This window comes from Antechinus flavipes, chromosome 4 (assembly GCF_016432865.1).
Source record: "Antechinus flavipes isolate AdamAnt ecotype Samford, QLD, Australia chromosome 4, AdamAnt_v2, whole genome shotgun sequence".
In the NCBI taxonomy this organism is placed as follows: domain Eukaryota; kingdom Metazoa; phylum Chordata; class Mammalia; order Dasyuromorphia; family Dasyuridae; genus Antechinus; species Antechinus flavipes.
In genome coordinates, this window is record NC_067401.1 from 410,363,821 (window position 1) to 410,382,163 (window position 18,343).

The 18,343-nt window shown below is 35.1% G+C and overlaps 1 protein-coding gene across 5 annotated transcripts in view; it reads right to left on the reverse strand.

The window, feature by feature from the left end:
- C4H1orf21 (chromosome 4 C1orf21 homolog) overlaps positions 1 to 18,343 on the reverse strand; it is a 278,222-nt gene that overhangs the window by 110,072 nt on the left and 149,807 nt on the right. The window lies entirely within an intron of this gene.

An 18,343-nucleotide genomic window follows, 5' to 3' on the forward strand; every position in this document is an offset into this window, starting at 1 on the left:
TTCCTTTAAAATGTTTTCTTGATGCTTCTCTTTCTCTCAATTGTGTCTGTATATTCTGCCTTGTACATGATACCCATCTATTTAGATTTTTCTTGGTATTTTAAAAATTCAATAATATTTTAATTTTCCATTCACTTTTGTAAGATTCTGAGATCTAAATTTTTTTCTCCCTCCTTCCCTTACTTCCTTGCTCCTAAAGACAACAAGCAATCTGAAATAGGTTACATGTACAATCATTTTAAACATATTTCCATATGAGTCATATTGTGAAAAAAAATCAGAACAAAAGAGAAAAAAAAGCATGAGAAGGAAAAAGCATATAAAATAAAGGTGCAAAAACTATGCTTTGTTCCTCATTTGCTCTCCATAGTTTTCTCTCTGGATGCAGAGTAGTCTTTCCTTTTTAATAAAGAAAAAATAGTTAAGCAAAACCAACTAATCAACACACTGATTATCACAATATTCAGTATGTAACATTTTCCATTTAAAGCCCTCCTCTCCTCTTCTGAAAGAGGTGGATTTCCTTATGTTTTCTCTGGGTTCAAAGTTATATGACTTACTTCTAATGCTGCCTCAGTGTCCTTAAGTGGGAGTTTCTTCTTTACCTATCTCATCAAAATGGATATTTTTAAAAACCAATATATGTGTTTTTATGAAAAAATGAATGCCTAAATCATTTATAAAATAATTATCCACAGATATTAATAAAAAAAATCCACATTGGTATCCAAGAGGCCTAAGAAAATATCTTATTTTTCTTTATACCAATCATTTCTCAATTAGAAGAATAACATTCATCTAAGGTACTCATTGTCTCTGCTGTATTCCTTTTCCTTCTTTCTTCAGTGGAGAAGAGAACAAAATTAAGTAGACCAGTATTAGATATAATTAGTGAATACTGCCAGACAGATACTATAAAATTATATCATCTAAGCTATAAAGCTACCACAAAAAGTGATTTTTAAAATATGTAATGTAAATGTAATGTATATTTGCCATGAAATGTCATATATTTTCATAATAAAATGACTAAATTGTCTACATCTTTTGAACCAGAGGTTCCATTACTATACTTATATCTCAGAAGTTAATAATAAATAAGAAAGAAATCCTTTTATACATCAAACTATTTGTAATAGCACTTTTTGTGATCTCAAAGAATTGGAAACAAAGCAGATGCATATCAATCAGGGAATGGCTAAACAAACTGTGGTTAATGAATATAATAGAATATGACTGTGCTGAAAGAAATTATGAATATGATAAATACAGTGAAGCATGGAAAGATAAATATAATGAAGCATGAACTGATGCATAGTGAAGTAAGCAGAGCTCACAGTGACTATAATACAATCACAGACAAAAATAGTAAAAAGTGAATGTCACGTTATTAAGAATAGGTATCTCTCAAAAGTAAGAAATAGAAGAAAATATCCCTTTGCAGAGAGGTGGGAGGGTCACAGGATTGTATATTTAAAAACTTTTTTTGTACTACTGATCAACTGTGTCAATTTCCCCCCTTATCTTAAAGGAAAGGGGGGGGTCTTAAAATACAATTTGTTGTGTGAGATAACTCTCTGAAAGGGAAGGGGAAGGGAAGAGATATTGAAGGAAATTTTAATGATGTTTAAAAAAACCCAAAAAGCCATAAAAAAAAACCACCTTGTTTTTTTAAGAGAAATATATCTACATTCTGTACTTTTATTTCCTATACAAAATATGAAAAACTAAAGCAAAATTAATAAAAATGTGATGTGAATTTAGACCAGAAGAAATCACTTAAAGGAAGAAAGAGTAAAATATTCACAAGTTTAAAAACCTTATTTCAAATGTGGTCCTGTGGGTTTGATAATGAAGATAATTACACATTATCAGGAAACATGACCAAAGATAGGCTAGGTCTCATTTCTTATTCATAGATAAAAGACATGAAAAAATGGGAAATATCTGCCATTATGACATGGATATATACATGTATGGATGTATTTATATATATATATATATGTATGTATGTATGTATACATATACATACTCATACATTCATATATGGTAAAGTAAGTATGATTTAAAATATCAAAAACTGACACTAATTATTAAATTAATTATAAACAAACCAGATAGTCATGAAGAATAAAATTATAGCATAAACAATAAAATGTTATAAATAAAATTATATTTCTCTCACCAAAAATTTAGAATTCTTTGTCATTGAGGATTTCAAGACACCAAAGAGAAAAAGGCACATGTTCTTGGTTAGGGGCATAAGATTAAAAACTGAACAAAGTTTTCAGAAAGGATCTGTTTGTTTCATCAAATTAAAAAAAAAATTCCTCTCAGTTTTTTTTTTCAGTGTATTTATTTAGTCCCTGAAGGCATACAACCAATTTTCAGTAGTTTTCCTAATAAATTTAAACAAATGCTGACTATTGATTTAAACAATCTTCCTTTAACAAATAAGGACTTACAAAAATGCTTTAAGGTTGACAAAGTATTTTTATACACATTAGCTCCTCACAATTTCTCTGGGAGGTAGATGCTATTATTATCCTCATTTTACAGATAAAGAAACTGAGGCAGGCAGTGGTTAAGTGGCTTGCTAGTAAATGTCTGAGGTTGGTTTATACTCAGATCTTCCTGACTTCATGCTCAATGCACTGTCTACTCACCCATCCTAAATCTCTGCCAATTTAAAAGGAAAAGGCAGTATTATAGTGTCATTAACAAATGCAGAAGGCAACCTAGAAGGATCACTCTCAAACTGGACACAAAATTTAAAAACAAAAACAAAAAACAAAGAACTCAGACAACTGCCATCAGGCTTAGCATTATTACTTGACAACACACTGCACGAAATCTGTTATAGTGTAAAATGGAGGTCTCTAGATAAAACAATAATTTGTGCAAAGCAAATACTTTAAAACGTTCTGTTAAAATTCTCTAAGGCCAACATCATGAATGAAGATGTCCATCTGGAAGCAGCTAACTCATCAACAAATGTGTCACACCATTTCCATATCGACTTAACCAAGAGAAAAAGCACTCATTAAGAGCTTCTATGGTGATGCATGAGAGCATTTCGGTTTTTAACAGTCAAACAGTAACTGCAGAAATCTTGTTTTTCTTTTGTTTAAACCACAGGGGGATTAATTTGGGATATCCTTTATTGGTGGCACAGTGAAAGCAATTAGAACAACCAATGTTACATGCAAAATATCCTTTGGCATTGGGACAATGCTCTAATTTGATTAAGAAGAAAAGAGAAAGGAAGTGTAATCCTCTATTGTGCACACACACACACACACACACACACACACAATGCCTTTTCATAATTTTTCTTGTCTTCCTGTTGATCCTATCTGGTAGCTTACTCAAGTGAAGAACAGTAGGTACGGTGACTCCCTAGACTGAGCACGCTTCCCCTTCCCTCCACATTAACAGTCACAGGTTATTCTAGTCAAAATAGATTTTGGATAAAGTTGGTCCTTTTCTAATATTTTTAGTGTTGTAGGTAGGAGGATGCATGGGAGGGCAGAGGATTGATATGGTTGAGAGCTCTATCACATTGATATCAGAAACCATTTTTTCCCAACCCAGTGTCTGGTTTTTCTGCATCTCATATTTACACTTTAAAATGTTTTCAGTGCAGTCACAAGGTATTTCTGCTCCGAGCCATCATCTCTACACTTGGCTTGTAGACTTGCAGAAAAAAGAGAAAATTAAACCAAGCAAACTAACCCCTCCCCCCCAAACAAACCATGAACCTTTTGTCTGAAATATTGGCATTTTCAGAACATCAGGCCGAGCTCCCTTGCCTTTGGGCACTTAAATTACCCTCCTTAGTCCTGTAGCTCTCACAGAAAAGATATTGTAATTATTCCTAATAAAGTGGTGAGGAGGCATAGAGGGAAACAAAAACTCCAGACTTCTCTATACAAAACTGATTAAAGCACTACTTGAATGAGGGCTTGGAGTTCTTCAGTAAAGTTATGCTTATCATCATTAATAAAAAGATGAAGAAATTTTCAGGTTAAATGGAGCCTACTTTTAGACAGGGACAATTCTTAGAAAGGTCTTATATACAAACATACCAATGAGGGAAAGAAGAACCTTCAAAAAGAGATTTGATTCCAATGTTCTGCTCTCTTCACACTCAGGAAGATATGAGTTTTTTTTTTAATAAAAATAATTGACAAATTTGCAGATTTTTCAGTCTGTCTTATGATCAAAGGTAATGTGTGAGGCAATGCAGTACAACAGAAATAACAGTGGCTCTGGTGTCAGAAAACTTTAATCTCCATTTCTCTCTCATCCTTTCACCACCTTTAGCCTCAGTTTCCCCAGCTATAAAAGTTAGGGGATTGAAGGCAATAGATTTTGAGATCCCTTCCTGTTCATATGCATATATATATATGAATCAAAGTGTGACATCTTGTAGCGATGGTCCTTGGTTTCATAAAAATAGGCTTCTTGATTTGTTTTATAAGCCAATACAAACCTGATAGCATATATCACTAAATCTGAAGGATGTTATTTTGATAGGAATATGAAAAACCACCACTGGAACTCTCTCAACCAATATCTATATTTATGACTTAGTAGATAAATCCTAGAAAATTGCTTGAGGCAGAACTGAACTGCCCAGAATCATGTAGTTCATAAATGTAAGAAATATAAATCCAGGTCTTCCAGATTTCAAGTCCAGCATCTAATTTGTCTCTCTATACCACTTCTTTTGGATATCATAATTTAACTCCTAAAAATTTACTAATCATTTTTATTTACATGTTTTAAAAACCTAGGAAAACAAACAAAAAACTCACAAGAGTAACTCTTAGTAGGCCATTTACTTAATTTTTGCCTCTCCCTCCCTCCCAGGGAGTAAAATAAAATCAGCTAAATTAACTTAACATCTATTGAACAACTGGGGTGTAGACCTTTAGGCAAGAATACTCCACCTTCTTTTGAAGGAAGTTGAAGGGACAGATAGATCAAAATGACCATGAAGCTAATGACAATGTTCCCCATTCAAAGCCAACTATCCAGGAAAGTTGCTGCAGTGGCATATGTCAGTTGAGAATACAGCAGTAAGCAACAGTAGGAGTGGAGAGCAGTTGTTCTGCCTTCTTTGAAGTATTCTCTAGCTGCTCTTATAAAAAGTTTCTTTCCTTTAATATTTTATGATCAGAATTTTCCAAGTAATTTGTGTATAAGGCTGAAAAATAGCTTGACTTTTCAAGATACCAGGTGGTCACTTCAAGCCTAGATATGTGGAAGTCCCATCCTCATCTTTAAATCTTTGGTCCCCAGGGGAAACAAAAAGTAAATGGTACATTTGTGCTAAGGTGTCCCTAAGGCAAGGGTTACATTTAAAAGTGAAATATGGATGGCACCTTATGGAAACTAATATACACAAGGAGTTGCTAAGTGATTATCAAAACTGACATCTTCAATCAACATTGATTGAAACCAGAGGTGAACAGACAGACAATCTCAGCTTCCTCTGTTTTTTTTTTTTTAACTCAATTACTACCATTATTCAAAACTTCCAATTTGTAGTTGAGTTAGCACAAAGAACAGTGAATTGGCCAGAACCCAACACAAACCAGACAGAAATGTTTCCCCAGGAAAAAGGGCAATGCTTGCACTAGGGATAGCGGCTATGGAAGGAAATTCCCTTATAATTAAATAAGAGGGGGTAGTTAATGACTCTGTCACTCTAATTTAAAAGAGGCCAAAAGTATCACTTTCATTAAAACAAATTGCTTCTCCTTTTGGATGTTCCACCCATAAGAGTGGCTGTGAATTATACACTATATACTCCAAAGTGGCCAATCCAGGAATTCCCTGGGAGCAGTATTTTGACTGGTCCTTTGGTGTAGTGGATCTGATTTTGAATTCTAGATATAAAACTACAATTAGGAATTCTGCTACATGGGAGTCACACACACAAAAAGCGTCTTCAAATCAAGCCACCAAGATTCTGTTGCTGAAAGAATAACCAGGGCATGGCTAGACCAGGGAGGAAGTAATCTAGGAAATGGCCAGAGGAAGGGACAATTACTAAATCCAGTAGCTTCTCAATTTAATTAATTATTCTTGCTTAACTATTTCTGCCTGATGTAGTATATCCTAAGGAATATTTCTGTACTCTTAAGCAAAGCCCAGGTTGCCCTTTTCTAATGACAGATCTTCCTAATTTTGCTAACTTTTTTTTTTTACCTGTATGGCTTTGGGTTTAATAATTTATTCTGTGACCAGTTTCATCATTTATAAACTGATAGGACTGGACCCAATGATGTCCAAATTTCCTGCCAGTTCCAGCTGCTGCAAGTGAGCTTTGGTATACCTATTGTTGTTGCTGTTTGTTTCTTGTTTTCTATACAAGTTCAAAGACATTCGCCTCACTCTTACAGGATCATCAAAGTCCAGTGGCAGGACAAAAGTTAGGAAGACTAGAGATGGCCCAGAATGTAGCAGATGACCTCAGCTTCTAGATATCTGACCAACTCTAAGTGTTTCACAGCACCTGCCTCAGCTGCCTTCATGGTAGTTGAAACAAACTTCTCAACTGCCCATTCTGTGGGGAAAGTCTTCACTTTCCACCTTGGGGCAGACATTCCCCCTCTAACCCTGCTATAGGTTTGGGGTCTGTTGGTTACTCTCAATCTGGGTCAGCTTATCATCTGAGAAAGTTTACCAGGGTGTGCATGCTACAGCTTCTTGGAGCCACAGATGAGAGTTAAATGTCAAATAGACACCAAAGGTAGATAAGCAGCCCTAAAAAGGAGTCAGCAAGCCCTCAAAACAGAAGTGCTAGTCCTCCATGAACACCCCATTTTATGCAAGTATAGAAGTAGAAGTAAGAGATAGGTAGAAGGTACAGGGAAGGCCCTGAGTGAGGATCATGGGATCATAAACTCAGATGTGAAAGGTTGCTAGGGGTCATTTAGTTTAACCTCATCATTTTATATCTGAAGAAATTGAGGCTTCCCCCCCTTTTTAATGGATTAATTAACGAATAAAAATAATTTATTCTTTATCCTCAAGGAATTCAAATATGGAACGTTTCAACGGAAACTCAGAAAAGTTTCATGGTTTTTAGAGTGTGGTAGCCAAGCAGATGCTAATGCCTTGACTCTTCTTTAATGTCATTTTTGCTGATAAAATTATGTCAGTTTCTGGTACCAAGAGCTTTGATGATATAAATTTCTTTTCTGGGTCTTCAGCAGTTGTAGAGGTAGCATTTGCAGGAGCAACAGATAGACCATATCTCTGGTGGCTGATGGTACTAGGCTGAAAGCATTGTAATTCTCAGATGCCTATCGGGTCTGAGGAGAGATGGAAATCAAGGGGGTGATGGTGGTTTGACTTGCCTGATACTTCTCTGTAATATTCTCTCTAAAATGTAATGTTCTCTGTTGAGGTTTTCTTGGGGTCTCTGGGAAAAGTCTTCATTTCAGTTCAGTAATCACCACAAGTACAGCCAGGTGTTAAAGTCCAAATCCTTTATTGTTTCTTTCAAAGTCTTATCTCCTTCACTTGGGGCTTGGCTAGTTTTCTGGGGGCCTTCCGGAGTCTTGGTTTCAGGGGAGAAGCAAAGAAGGAGAGCCTGCCACCAAGGAGGTGTGAGATGGGATAAATCTGTCTGAGTGCAAAGGCTTGTGCTCCAACCTTCGGTCTCCAGCCTTCCGTCTGCTTGTCTCTGAATCTCTCTGGCTGAAGCTTCTAGTTTATATGTTCTACACTGAGTACAAACCAATCACCATATCACTAGGAAACCATTATTTGTTGTAGGATTAAATCAATGCTAAACTAGATTTAACCATTGTCTCCTCAATTCCACTTAGTACCTTGTTTTCAAGTTCTGGTCCATAACATCTCCTTGTAGGATTTAAATCAATCATAGCAAACCATAATAAATTAGACAACTATTGTCTCTAGCAATTCCACTGAGTTAGTACCTTGTAAAATCTTTTGTTTCAAGTTCAGAGTTCTGACCCATAACACTTCCCCTCCTCAAGCATCTTGTTCCTCAACTAAGCTGGCTTATCATCCTGGGCAATTAGTGGGTCTGAGTGGCCTTTTCTCTCACAGGATTGCTTTTCCAGATGATGCCTGTGAAGGCTGCAAAGTAGCTGATCTGAGAGTCATGAAACTTCTATGCAAATGTATCTTTAAGTTTAGTTAGGATAATATATAAATTTATACTAAGAATACCAAATGAATATGTTAAAACTATAGCTTACTTTCACAGTAGCACTTTCCAAACACTATCCTAAGATAAAAACTGAAAAGTTGTTTGCACAAACCAAATCAATACAGCTAGAATAAGAAGGGAAGTGTGTATTGTTTAAAAAAAAAATCCATATACCAAGTAATTCTGATAAGGTCCTGATATGCAAATACACAGGGATTTATGTGAATATTGAAAACTAAGAGCCATTCCCCCACAAACAAGTGGCTAAAAGCAACCAAAAGCATTGGATACTAACAACTATATGAAATACTATTCCAAATCACCAATAAGAGAAATCTAAATTGAACTAATTGAGATTTACCCTCACAGCCAGCAAAATGACTAAGATTAACAAAAATAGAAACAGTTAATGTTAGAAGGGCTAATGAAACAGGCATCTAATATACTATTGACAAAACTCTGAAATGGCCCAATTATTCTGGAAAACAATTTGGAATGTTGTTTTTATTGTTGTTTTTAAGTGATGGAAATATCCATGCTATTTAACCCAGAAGTATTTGTCAGAGACAAATAAATGTCCCAACCATATATAAATACCAAAATACAGTTAGCAGCATTTTTGTGGTAGAAAGAAAATAAAATCAAAGTAAACTAGGAAATGGATAAATGAATTGTAATACATAAATGTAAGTAGAATGTCACTGGACCATGAGAAATGATAAATATGAAGAATTCAGAGAAGCTTGGGTAGACATGAAATGATGCAGAACAAACAGAATCAGAAAAACAGTATACCCAATGATTACATCAATGTAAATGGAAAGAACAACAAAACATAAACCAAGTTTTGTGTAATTATAACAATTTAGCTTGTTTTTGTAGAAGAGTCAAGAAAACAAAATTCCACCTACTGAAGAGGTGGGTGATTAAGGGTGTGCAATGTTGCATATGCTATCAATCAAGGTAAATGTTTTGCTGGGTTCCCTCAATCCCCATTAAAAAAATCTTTATTACAAAGCAAAGAAAGGCTTGCTGAGGAGTGGTATATTCAGAATGGACAAGATATAAAAAGAAAAACAATTAACAAAACACAAAACATGTAAAAACAATTTTTTAAAAAGCACATTCCTCACAACAATCCTTGTAGTGTGGGAATTATCTACCTTTTATAGATAAGAAAACTGAGGCTCAAGGATGAGTAAATGTCTTATGATCATATGATTAATAAAGGGAAGAGGATAGATAAAAAATAGTTATATAAGTCTAAATAATTCAAAGTATTCACAAAGGAGCAGTAAAATGAAGGTGGCTTATCTCATAATTAGGACAAAATCTCTCTGTGGGTGAAACAAAAGCCATCTAGTCCAATTGCCCTTGTTAACAACAACAAAATTGTTTTAAATCCTAAGGGTGATTTTTCTATTTTCACATAATGGATTCATTTTTACTAAAAATCAACAATGCCAGAGAATAAACCCAAGAGCACTGGAAGTTCAGCTTTAACTACAGTAGTGAAAAGGAAAGAACATCATGTGGAGAAATATTTCTATTCTCAATTATATCAACCAGTTTACTCCTCGAAACTTGGCTCATATATATTGAGACGGTCCTACTCTGGTAAAATTTGTTGCTATCCCACCATACTTTTTACCCATCTGGAAATTTGGGAGCTTGGAAAAAGAAAAAGCTTACTTGTCTTGGATTTGGTTGATATTAAATAAAATTCACAATGTTTTCTATTGAGTAAAACTATCAAGGTGTGATTCTATCTTACAGGAAAGAAAATAAGCAGTCTTTTTTGTAGAACAAAATTTAAGTCAGCTGTTTGGAATTTGCAAGATACCTCCTAATAAAATTCGTCCTGTACAATAACAATAAGATTGCCAATCAAGGCTCATTTTAATCCAAGAACTATAGAATCAATGATCCTACGGACTCAATAGAATGTAAGTACCTTGTTGTCCCTTCCTCCCCCGCCCCCCTTCCTTTCTCCTTCCTCCTTGTCTCTTTTTTCCTCCCTCCCTCCCTCTCTTCCTTCCTCCTTCTCTTTTCTCCCTCCCTTTCTTTTCCTTCCTTCCTTCCTTCCTTCCTTCCTTCCTTCCTTCCTTCCTTCCTTCCTTCCTTCCTTCCTTCCTTTCTTCCTTCCTTCCTTCCTTCCTCCTTCCTTCCTTCCTTCCTTCCTTCCTTCCTTCCTTCCTTCCTTCCTTCCTTCCTTCCTTCTTCATTTCCCTAGAACTTATCTCAGCATGTTGTACATAACAAATGATTTAATAAATGCTCATTGGATTAAATTATTGAATTAACTTCTGGGTCCTAAGAGTGGATAGTCATATTACTTAGGAAGGGAAGAGACATAGAGGAATAGAGACTATGGTGTATCAGTTGGGGAAAACAAAAACAGAACTGGAAGTTATAAAGCTTGGATTCTAGTCACAGATTTTCTTTCCACTAACCAGTTTTTCATGGTCTTAGATAAGTAACTTCACCCCTCTAGGGTGAATAAGGGGCTGTATTTAGTGATTTCTAAGGTCCTTTCAAATTAAAATTATGTCATTTTAAGTGTTTTACCCTCTCTCCTTGTTGTCACTAGCTCAGCTCTTAAGTGATAATTTTCTGGAAATATACAGTTTAATTATCACATCTTTACAAATACAACTTGTATCCCTTTCTCAAGATCCCAAGATGGTGTTTCTGAATGATCCTTCATCGTGGCATCCATGCTAGGTCAAACTCCTAAGTAAATGTTCCATGCTCTAAAATGATTTATTTTTCCTTGTTCCCACTCCAAAAAAATTTTTTAAAAATATGTTAGGTACTGTTCATCTTAGCTGAGTATAAAAAACAGAAAACATACTGATTAACTGAATCAATATGAGAAAAATGATACTTTATTGGGCCAAGAGGTATGTGTATTATGTGTGTGCATGTATGTGTATGTACACATACACACATATATATGTGTGTACATGCACATACACACAAATATGTATTTGTTGTTTAAGAGTCAAAGTGAATTAATGAATGGTTATATTATAATAAACTGAAGAAAAACAATTAGTCAACCAAATTTGTGATGGGGGCAGATGAGAAATTATTTCTTGGCACAGGAGCTGTGACTAGATATGATTGACAAGTCACTGCTCTGGGGTCGACTTTACAGAATCTCAGAAATAGGAAAAAACCTTGCTGCTATTTATTCCAGTTCATTCTAAACAAGACTACCTTCTACCACTTATCAGAGCCAGCTTTTGTTTGCAGACATCTAATCAGGAGGCATCCTGTTCCACCTTTGGATAATTCTGTTGAAATTCTCCCTTAAATTTTCCCTTAAAAAGCTTCCAACTCTTCCCAGAGAAGGCAGTGGAAGAGTGAAGGACGGTGATGGTATGCTGATAAGTCATTTAATCTCCCTAGATCTCAGTTTCTTCATCTGTAACACAGGGGAATTGGACTAGAGGACCTTTGAGGTCAGTTCTAACTCTAAATCTATGATCTTACAGTTGAAGGGGTTATTTATAAGTCTGGGACTGCTTGTACTAGAATGGAGTCCACTGCAAGGTCATGGTTCTTAAAAGTCCATAATTTAGCCAACTTATAGGTCAAATGGCATAATGTTCTTAACTTGGCTTTGCAGGATATACCCACCCTGTGGTTGAACCCTAAAGGAGCTGCTCCTGTATGGTTAAAAAGTACAGCTTATTTCATCGTAAACCTTTCCATTATGCCTTCTCCTTCTATTGGATTAAGAAAAAGACGCTTCAGTTAGAAAGACTGCTTGGGGGCCCCACCTTCCACAAAGAGCTTCTCTGTTCCATTCCTCCCAGAGAACCCTGGCATGACCTTGCTATTTGCCATCCAAGTGGTCATTTGGGTTAGCCCCATTTTGAACCTAATTGCTTGGGGCAGCAGCAGGATGGTGCTGGAGTGGTTAAATGAAAAGCTACAAGTGTTAAAGTTCTGCTGACCTCCAGGATGGGGGAAGTGCTGACCCACCTCACTGATCACCTCTCCAGACCTGAGTTGGCGCAGCACCAGGGAGGTGGGCAAGAAAAACAAAGACCTCTTTAGTTCATCTAACCCTTGCCTCCTTAACGAACTAAAACTCTGTTCCAAAAGACATGAAAGATATACACAATACAAGTTTCAGACTCTTCTTGAGATAAGTCAAAAAAGGGGTCTTTATAAACTATGAGCCACTTATTTAGGCTTCCTGCCCAAAGCTGGTCTCCCAATAATGGTATAATGGAAAACACCAACTCACCATACAGATAACTGACTGGCTGTTCACCAGAAAAACCTTTTAATCTGATCAACCTTCTTCACAAACTAATGACAAAGGTAAAGGACTTTATATGCAATTCCCTGAATCTTCCTATCCCCTGACAATACTTATTGTCTCCTCAATCTCACAAATGATTTAGTTACTTTTTTAGTCACAGTTATTATAAAGTAATTAAAAGTTAAATTCAGCTCCTGGGCTTTTCAAATATTATTTGTGCCTACTGAAAATATTTTATCCTATCCTTCCCCCACATTGCATAGTTTTTTTGGGGGGAGGGGAGGAGAACCCAAAACTAACCCTATATAATGGAATATTATTTTCCAGTAAGGAATGATAAATATGAGGCATTTGGAAAAAGCATCAATTGATGTTGAAAGAAATTAAATAATGTAATGCTGGAGAAATAGTGCTGCTTTATGATATTTGTGGAAATAAGTATAGAAGAATTGCAAATGTTTAACATATCAATATTGGATCACTTGCTGCCTAGGGGAGGGAGTGGGGAGAAAAGAGGGATAAAAATTAGAATATAAGGTTTTGTAAAGGTGAATATTGAAAATTATCCATGTATGTATATTGAACATAAAAGGCTTTAATTAAAAAAAAAGAAATAGTGCTTCTTAGAAGTCAGAAAATCTGGATTTCAATCCTGACCACCATTTACTGCTGGCATGGTCTTGGACAAATAATTTAACCTCAGGCCCTGTTTCCTCAATTGAGAAATGCAGGCATTTGACTAGATGTTCTCAGTTTCCCTACCATTTTAAAATCTTTAAGCAAAACCAATAGAACAAGAAAATAACAACAATGTAAATAAAAAGATCAGCCAAGGAAGCCATATTCTGAATAAGTAAAAATCCAAGAAGAACATGTCAAAAAATATACTCCCATTGTTAGAAGTGGATGAAAGGTAACAATGAATCGTGTTTCCTCTCTGACTCAGAACAAAACTCTTATGCACACACAATTCAAGCTCTAACTTCTTCCCAAGAGATGCATTCTATGCACCAAGTGATTATACTGTGAAACAGAGATAATTCTTTTGGTATGACAATGGCTCAGATTTTTTTTTTTTGGGGGGGGTCTGAACCTGCTTCTGGTTTTTCTCAAATGGACATAGTGTCACTGGCTTAGAAGCCTGCAAGGTAAACCTTCAAGTTTTGTTTCATGGACATTTTTAGATTCCTTGTTATCACAATATCCCCCCCCCCAAAAAAAAAAAAAAGAAAAAAAAAAGAATAGATTTGACCCTCAGCACAGTGGTAAAGGAAAAGGAGAAATGCTTGGGTTTGAATTAAACACATTATTTTATCTATGTAAGGGAAAGGAAATCTTCCTGTAAACAGACTTGAACTCAAACTGAGCATTTCAATATTACACAGTCATCTTAAAATGCAGAAGCATTTCAACTGAACTATGGGATAAAAACATTATAATTACTACTGACAGCAGCAACCTGGATATAGCTATAGCATCAGCAACATGTGGTAGGTTCTAAAGCAGGTCAATTTTTTTTTTTCTGATCAGTTCATTACCTAATTATGATACTGCATGCCCAGAGATTAATAAATATAACCCTTGAAGTATTTTATCCATGACAATTTATTAAGAACACACAATGTAATTGTGAGTAGTTGGCATTACCCAGTTATATGCAATCCAAACAGGGTCAAAACTAGAATCTCCCAACACATCAGGACAATCTACAACAAAACCATGTGTAGGGTGCTCTACGCAGGATCAGAAAATATCAGGATAAGATGAGCCTTAAAAGCAAGTAAATCTAATTCCCTCACTATATCACAGGTAAGGAAAATCAGGACAAGAAAAGTAATGGGATTTGCTTGGCGTGGTCAAATTCATGGTATAGTTGGGATCAAAACAACAATTTCCTAAATTTTAGTTCAATATTCTTTACAATGCCCCATGACACATAGCAGTAGATTCAGATTTCTATATTTCCTTCCAAGAATCTCATTGTCTCATCACTTAAAAGATTCTGCCCATGAGAACACACACACACACACACATACACACCTCTTTTTCTCTGGTTTATTTATTTGCATGGAAAGAGTTATCCTCTTCCCTTTCTCATACCCTCCTCCTAAGTCCTCAGCACATGTACCCACAGTGGCACTATTTCCAACACAGTACATGTGGTACATGGAACCATCTGTGCATTGACCCAGAGTCATCAGCTTTGGCTACCTTCCATTGATATGCTTCCAAGAGTTCATTATCATGTAAACTACTAAAGAGAAAACTGAGTTCCTCTATGTTCTGTCCCTAATCATCTTCTCTTGAAAGAGAGCTGCCAATGTAGGATCCAACATGTTTTTCCTTTCCCCAAAGAAGGTAAAGATAAAGCTCTGATTGCACTTTTTTTGGTGATTATTTTATTTTATTTTTTATTAAAGCTTTTTATTTTTCAAAACATAAGCATGGACAATTCTTCAACATTAGCCCTTGCAAAACATTGTATTCCATTTTTGCCCCCTTCCCCTTTACCCTCCCCTAGATGGCAAGTTAAACATGTTATATGTTAAACATGGTAGAAATATATGTTAAATTCAATATGCATACATATTTATACAATTATCGTGCCGCATAAGAAAAAAAGAAAAGCAAAATAAAATGCAAGCAAACAATAACAAAAAGAGTGAAAATATTATGTTGTGAAACACACTCAGTACCCACAGTCCTCTCTCTGGATGTAGATGGCTCTCTTCATCACTGAACAATTGGAGCTGGTTTGAATGATTTCATTGTTGAAGAGAGCCATGTCCATCAGAATTGATCACTGTATAATCTTTTTGTTGCTGTGTACAATGATCTCCTGATTCTGCTCATTTCACTTAGCATCAATTCATGTAAGTCTTTCCAAACCTCTCTGAAATCATCCTGCTGGTCATTTCTTACAGAACAATAATATTCCATAACATTCATATATCACAATTTACTCGGCCATTCTCCAATTGATGGATATCCATTCATTTTCTAATTCCTTGCCACTACAAAGAGACCTGCCACAAACATTTTTTGCACATGTGGGCCCCTTTCATCCTTTAAGATCTTTTTGGGATATAAGCCCAGTAGTAACACTGCTGGATCAAAGGATATTATGCAGAATTTGATAACTTTTTGAGCATAGTTCCAGATTGCTCTCCAGAATAGTTGGATCCGTTCACAGTTCCACCAACAATGTATCAGTGTCCCAGTTTTCCCACATCCCTTCCAACATTCGTCATTATTATTTCCTGTCATCTTAGCCGTGTGATTGCACTTTTGCAAAGCAATGCCATAGTTCTATTGTCTAGAGGGGAAGAGGGTCTTTCCACATTGAGAGAAAAAGTATATATAGCAAGAAAAGTAGATGGGGAAAGGAAGAAATCCCAGCAAGAATGGGGAAACAGGGCCTTTGAGCTGATTTGACAGCTTTCCAATCTTGGACTTGTGCGGATTCAGTTCAATTCAACACACTTTTGCTAAGGCCCTACACTATGTGCCAGGAACAAACAAGATTCTAGAAACCAAAAGGAAAACAAATTAACAATCTAAAAACTCCAGTATCTCCCCTATGGTAACATTCCATTAGACTTGGGGGAAAATGTAAAAATACAAAATATATACATAGTAATTGTGAGAGGGGATTAGGATGGCTGTTTTGTCTGTTTACTCATAGTAAACTTATGGCACACTAAAATGTACAAATCAAATCTTTTTTTTTTCTTTTTACAAAATAAATAGCCATTGAATACTTCTGAAGTTGATTTGTTTATTGGTTAAGTTTTATTTTATTTGATTCTAATGTGAAAAAATTTAAAAGCATTTATTCTGTCATCTGTTATTTATTCCTGCTTTGCATTGCTAATTATGATATCTATATCTTTATCCTAAGTCACTGCTGATGTTAAATAATAAAAGGTCAAGAACAGATTCCCTGGGATAATCTTCTTGAGACCTCCTTCCAAACTAGCATGAAAAACATAAATGACATGTCTCCTTTTTTCTGATTATCTAACTAATTTCAAGGTCAACTGTTACTATTGTCTAGCTGACATTTCCACAAGAATATTATGAAAAATATTGTCTAAGCAAATAATAACCCTAGTATTCCCCCAATCTACCAGTCTAGTAACTCTAACCTTCCCCCCCCCAAAAATTAGATTACACTAATATCATCTATTTCTTACTGAAAGCAATAGCTTTATTTTTAAAAATTTTCTTTATTTAAAAAAATATTGGGCTTAACAAAATCAAATAAAATGGTTATTTCTAGATAAATAAAGGAACAAAAAAGAGGATTGTACATGGAATTGCAAATTTCTATTATATTTAGCTATTTTTCTTTTAAAAATATATAGCAAATTCAAAGCTATTTTACTTTTCTTTGATTCTTTTTGGCCTTTCTTCAGTTTTCCGTATTTAAAAAAAATATGTAAGATGCTTCAATATCCTTTTTTGCTTTTTCTTTTGAGCTACCTTTTTTTTAAAATTCCTAACCTCTTTTCTCCTCCCATCTCCAAAAAGGAAAGGAAAAAAAAACAAACTCCTCATAATAAATATACACAGTAAAGCAAAACATCATCTTATACAGGTTGTGTCCAAAAACATGTCATATTCTACATCTTGGGTCCATCATCTTTCTCTTGGTAGGCAGAGAAGTATGTTTCATCATTAGTTCTCTGGCATCATGGTTGGCTATTGCAGTGTTCTCAAAGTTATTCTTCTGTATGTTATCATATAAAATGGTCTCCTGGTTCTACTCACTTTATTCTACATAAGTTCATACTAGTCTGTGCAGGTTTCTCTGAAACTTCTCTTTTCATAATTTCTTACTGTCCAATAATATTCCTTTACATTACATTCCTTACATTAATTAATTAATGAACTATCCCAATTTATTTAGCATTACCCAAATGATGGGCACCTTCTTTATTCTTCAGTTCTTCACAGTCTCTGTTTCTAACATTCACTAATGACCCTTTTTGTAGTAAGGAGATCATTGATGAAAAGAGGAGAACAGAATAGATAGGCTTTCACAAACAATGTTCTACAGCATATCCTGTATTTACAATAATATAAATCACTGAAAAGTATAGAGAATACAAGAGGCCACTGTGCTTATAATTTCTTGATTATAAACAATAAGCATAGTGAAAACACTGTAGAGTAAAAATGGAATCTTAAAGGCTGTCCTTCAACAAGGCATGTCTGATGCACATAGGAATGTCATAGAAAGAGAGATATAGAGAGGGGTTAACACAAATGGGAGAGGTCTTCCTGTCATATAATGAGATCCTCTCCAAATGCTCCTGCTTATAAATGGCAACTATGCTAATTGTACGAAGTGCCAGAAGCCACAAAAGCTCTAAATAAGCTCTATAATTATTGACAAAATTTCTGTTCTCACTATCCACTATAGGAAAAGCCAAGTGGATGAAAAATTCCTTATTGTCAAGACTTTGTTATGCAGTTGTATAGCCAGTCCATAGAATTTGCATTTTCTTTTCTTTAAGGTATTGGGGAAGGAGAAAATTAAAGATCTACCAGAGATTGTGGTCTGCTGACAAAGCTCTTAAAAGGCCCAGTGTTATTTCCACTTTAATAATAAGATATAGGACTTTAATGAAAAATAGAGACAGAAGGCCCCAAAGCTAAAGACTCAAAAAATATACAATCCTTGAATTTTTAATTACAGTTTGCCTCAGTAGTGATATCTGCTGGAGACATTAGCCAAAAATAAATAAATAAATAATGAATTAGTTGATTAAGTCTGAGTAGATCTATTCTGTTTGTAAGTTAGTGGTTTATGAAACTGTAGGCTGTGTCCCTATTGGGGGCCATTAATATATCTAAACAGT